A 6,000-nucleotide genomic window follows, 5' to 3' on the forward strand; every position below is an offset into this window, starting at 1 on the left:
TCATAAAAACGCATGCAATGCATAAAATGCAGTTTAGTTTTTAAGCGATTTTTTGAAATTTTTTTTTCTAAATGTGTGTTTTTGCATGCTTAATTTTATGGTATTTTCAAAAAAAGTCCCTCTTACTTCATTTGGAAATTATGGTAAAAAAATATCAATTGCTTATTTTTTTATTAACATTAAAAGTAGGTATGTCAAAATCGTTTCAAGTGACCTTGATTGACGGTATTTCTGAAGGAACACGAGCACGAGACAACAGAACAAACTGATTGTGACCAAGTCTTATTTACAGCGTAGGTACATACAATAACAGTTAATCACAATTTAGTGCAATCGTTGTAGATACAATTCTGGTTTCCTATCTATCCCAGTTATTTTCAACTTCCGTGGGTACCCATCGATCGATAGCAAAATCGTTTTTGACGAATATGACGTTATCAATTACCTATTAGTAATCTACACAACATGCATAGGTACTAATGAAAATCTGTCAACATTGTACACAAAATTTTCTTTTTATCGTGCTCAATCGGGTCGTCAAAAAGGTTAGATACTTAGATAATTATAATAGATACATTTAACAAAGTTATAATACTATAAAATAACATTTACTTGTACAGTCTTGTTGTTTTCATATAAAATAATAATCACTAATTCTCCCAATATGAAGTTATATTTAACAAATTATATAAGTAGTGAAAATATAAAATAAAAATTTACTTATGGGAAAAATACTGAGGGAGTTGCAATTGATGCTTATAATAGTGATGGGCGATTTTTTTTGGTCGATTTATCGATTTAATTAACCAATTTTCGGAGACACTAAAGCTAAAAGTCGTGAATGAACCGTACGTAAGGTGTATTCGTCATTTTGTCATTTTCGAATTGTGCATTATCAACTCGTGTTTTATATCTTTTCTGGAAAAACGGAAAAAATTCTCAATATTATGAGTACAACCAAGAGTTTAAATGAAGACAACAATAAAGAAGAAAATAAACGTAATCAGAAAATACGATGATAGTTGTTTAGACTTTGGTTTTACTTAAATTAAAATAGACAACGAAGAACGTCCCAAATGTGTTATTTGTTTAAAAGTATTAGCTGCCGGTAATATGATACCAAATAAATTTAAGCGTCATTTTGAAACTAATTATGGATCATTAATTAATAAAAAAAAACGTGAATATTTTGTAAGACATCGTGAATAATTAGAAAAACAATCAACCGGTTTTATCAAACAGACAAGTGTTCCAACCAAAGCACTTTTAGCTTTTTATAAGGTAGCATTTCGTGTGGCTCAGAGTAAAAAACCTCATACAATTGCTGAAGAACTCATTTTACCATCAGCAATTGATATTGTTTCTACTATGATCGGGGAATCTACTGCAAACCAACATAAAAATATTCCCTTGTCTAATAATACAACAAGTCGCCGAATTCATGATATTTCTGACAATATAAAAAAACAGCTTATTAATAAATTAAAAAACAAAAATTTTGCAATTCAACTTGATGAAGCTACCGATAGTAATAAAGACGCACACTTGATATGTTATATTCGTTTTATGGACAAAACAAATATTATAGAAGAGTTATTATTTTACAAACCAATTTTCGGAGACACTAAGGCTAAAACCTTATTTGAGATCACTAATGACTTTATGAACTAAAGGTACTTCCTTTTGCATATGACCTGTAAACTTTTGAGCTATAGAAAACAAATAAAACCTCACATTTGACTTATTGTTAATAAATTTCTAATGTTTTGATAACTTCTATAATACGGCCCAGGAAGAGTTAGTGATGGGCGATTTTTTTTGGTCGATTTATCGATTTTTAAATCGATTCTGCTAGGGCGATTTTTTTGTGAAATCGATTTTTTTTTTGGCCGATTTTATCCGATTTTCTCATATTTTTTTTCTTGTATTTTTTTGAAATTTTGTATTGGTCACATTTTCTTTTACATGATAATTATGGTAATTGTAATCACGGTTCAAGATATCTACAACTGTGATTGTAATAAATATTTTTGATAAAGATACTGCAAGATTATTTGTTTACTACTCTATGCCCTATGGTTTATACCTAACGGCTAACCGTCCTGACCACCTTATCGGGCTTATCTATATTCTACAATATACATAATAGTATTATAGTGATTATATTATACACTATTATACACTAAACACTTTGTCACTTTGGTTTTTGACAGTTTGACTATTTAGTAGTATTTACTGTCAATTGTCAATTGTCATATGGTTCTTCGGTTCTTCCGTTCTTCGTTAATCGTTTACGTGTGTCGTGTACAGCTGTGGTTTGTGAATACGTGTGGAGTGTGCCCTGTGCAGTGGTTCAGTTTAGAGAAGTAGTGAATACATTATAGTATTATACAATAGTACAATGTCTTCGACTTCAAACATGTGGAATTACTTTGTGAAAGTTGATAAGCCTCATAAGGGTGGTTGTTGTAAATTATGTAATGTTGTCGTAAGAACTAGTGGCAATACAACCAACTTAAAGCAGCACCTAAAGCGCAAGCACCCCTCATTAAATACCTCAAAAAATGCTAAATGTTCTAAATCAAACACCATTGTTTACACATTTTTTATCAAATATACCTTATAAGTGTTTATAAAACACAAACTATTTTGTTCATCCAAGTTAAAAAAGTTGTCAACAGATATTTAAATAGATATTTATAATTATAATGGAAAAAAAAATATCCAACTCAATAAAGCATAATAATTTACAAATTATTGGTGGATTACTGAAATAAATTTTACAGGAAACTGCGGGTGCTAATTTTAAACCTGGGGGTGCTAAGCACCCCAAAGCACCCCCCTATGTGCGCTTATGGGCCGTAAAACATTTTAAATTTGGTAATTTATTCAATAAAATTTTAAAAAATTAAAAAATTAAGGGCGTATCATCCTCCCCCCTGTGACCAGCTATCACCATTTGGACACTGTCACTGTTCATTGAAGTGGTGAGTTCCGTTGTGATTGATGTAGCCATATAGGTACAACACTTTCCAGTGTATACTCGCTCCGAAATCAAGTGGGACTAAGGCAGGGAGTACTCGCACTGAAATTAATGAGTACAGAAAACCTTTATATATGAATCAATATGAACCAGGGCGTCACAAGGGAGAGCTAGAACATGACGTCAAAAAGCACCATCTAGTTGTTTAAAAAATCGTTATTTTACGAATCGATTCTCCAAAAAATCGATTTTTTGGGCAACGATTTTTTTCATTCTGATTTAAATCGATTCAAAAATCGATTCATCGACCTGAATCGCCCATCACTAGCTTATAAGCAAATGTTTGACAAAGAAGTTATTAAAAGTGGATTAGTTATTAGTCAATTTATTCCTTGGTTATGTGCTAGTCCATATGGATTAGATTTAAAAAATGGTAAAATTGATGCAGTTCTTGTGACAAAATGCCCAATTTCTTGACGAAGCAAACATATAGTAGAAAATGGAATTCCAAATTTAAAATATTAATTAGTTGAAAATGCGATACTTAAGTTAAAAAAATCATCAATGTATTTTACCCAATGTCAAATACTAATGTACTGTACTGGCTTATTAACATGTGAATTTTTTATTTATAATAATATTGAACCAATGGCATTGACTATACAAAGAGATGAATTATTTTTAACAAATACTTTTAAAAAAATAGTAAACATTTTTTTTACTTTTTACTTGCCAGAATTAGTTTCCAGGCAATTAATTATGATGTATAATACTAATTGATAATTTTTATATTTAAGCATATTTGTGAAATAAAGTTTATTTTATAAATCAATGTTAGTTTATAATAATATTAATACTTTTTTTTATATAAACATAAAATTACAGTTTTAGGCATAATAATTATAAATATATATTATACAGTGTTAAGTATTAATTAGGTACACAAATCATAACTTATTGTTTTAACTTTTAAGTTCCTCCGTTAAACAAAAAAAATTACACTTTAAGACTTAATTATAGGTAATTGCAGATTGGTTAAAACGCAACATATATGTACAATATCATCAATATGGGGAAGAAGGTTAATTCTTAATTTATTAAGGATACCATACATTTTCATTCGTGCAAAGACTCTTTCAATATGTATACGAACACTAGCTATACTATATGTTTCCAGTATTTCTGTCTCGAAAAAATGGCCATTATGCAATATTGGAGGCATAATTAAAATACTGTTACTATTTTGAATTTCAGTTTGTATGCCGGAAACCCTTTGTCAGCAAGTACCTAATCACCGGGTTCTAATTTTTTTAAAAATCCAGAATCATTTGTAATATATGAGTCACTTCACTTACCACCATAACATTTTGAAACAAAGCAAATCATCCCATTTGGGTTGATTGCTACAAGAAATTGTATTGTATAATTACTTTTATATCTTGAATATAAATAAACCCGTTGTTCTACAGTATTTGGTTGCTCTACCTTAACTTCAGTACTATCAATAATACATCTGCAATCTGGATAATTAATTTTAAAAGATTCAGGTAAACATTGTCTTACTGAATATTTATCAGGCCAAAAAATAAAGTTTTTAGTCTTTTAACTTAAATAATTAAGACATTCAGTAAATATTCTTGAAATTGTAGAAGGATCGATTCCAAATAACACACTGATTGCTGAATAGCTAATACCCAGGTTTATTTTTATTAAGAAAATAAGTAATCTATTCTCTTTTTTTAACAGAATTTATGTTTAAAGTAGGTTTTAAAAAAGAAAGTAAAAGATTAAATACACAAAATGAAGTCCCAGTTAAACTTATAAGGCGTTTTTCATTTTTTATTGATGCAAACCCTATAAATGACAGGTGATAAATAAAAGATTTCATTTGAATCTGGCCCACACATTTTGTCAAGTAAACATGGTTTAGAAAAATTATTATCAAAACTTTTAGGAACTGAAAATTGTGTGTTTACATTGTTTTTATTTTGTACGCATTCAAAAACATAACTAGAAATATTTAAATTAACTTGTGTACTAACATCACGTTTAGTGTGTAAATTCGAATGTGGGTCTAAATTAATATCAGTAATATCAACATCAAGTGTTTTGATTGTAAAATCATTCATTACTTTACTATTTCTTAATTCTGACCGATTTATAGAACGGTTGTATCTATTAATTTGATGATCAGTATTAGGTTTTGGTTTATTGTACATTTTTGGGAAAATAGATGGAATATACGATGGACTTTTTGGATCTTTAGATTGTATGTTTCCTACAAAATGATCTGAACATATTAAACTTCGAGTAGTCGGCATCCATAATTTTCTATTTTCCCTGTCAAATTAAGAATAATTTTAATGAATAGATTTGTGAGTAGATACCCACAGGCATAACACATACTTGTCATCTCTCTCATCATTCAAATTTCATTTTAGATTTTATAACATTAAACATTGTGTAAACCATAAATTATTATCTATACCTAGGTAGTTGCTTAATAAATTTGAAAAATGTATTTGTATGATTAAATAGATTATACTTTTGTGCCTACTTAAGAATGAATATGCGAGTTATGACAATCGTATTTTGTTTCAAGAGTTTTTATTTATGTTTTAGTTATTTTCTTATTATCTATAAAATTGTTAGCTTACTCTAAACGGTTTACAGCTCTAATCCATTTTTGCTTCAATTCCCGTTCATACTGTCTATTGGGAAATGAAAAGAATTTTAGGTGTTTTGAAGTTTTGTATGTGTTGGAACAGTTCACTACACAACACATGTTTTTTGATTTTGACCAGTGCCGCAACAACCGCAGGGGCAGCCGGGACAATGCCCCTGTAGAGGGCCGCTAATCGTCGGCTCAGGGGCCCCGACGGTACCCCGCATCTATTTAAAATTTTTAAATAATTGCATTGTATTGCAATTATTTGAAAATTATTTATTTTTAATTATTGCAATCAAATAAAATATATTAAATAAGAATGTTCATTTTTGTAATATATTATGATATA

General features: G+C 29.2%; 1 pseudogene; it reads right to left on the minus strand.

Moving 5' to 3' along the window:
- Nucleotides 1–3,986: 3,986 nt before the first annotated feature.
- On the minus strand, nt 3,987–5,768 carry LOC132943252 (uncharacterized; annotated as a pseudogene).
- Between the last annotated feature and the right edge of the window lie 232 nt (nt 5,769–6,000).

This window comes from Metopolophium dirhodum, chromosome 1 (assembly GCF_019925205.1).
Source record: "Metopolophium dirhodum isolate CAU chromosome 1, ASM1992520v1, whole genome shotgun sequence".
NCBI classification, from domain to species: domain Eukaryota; kingdom Metazoa; phylum Arthropoda; class Insecta; order Hemiptera; family Aphididae; genus Metopolophium; species Metopolophium dirhodum.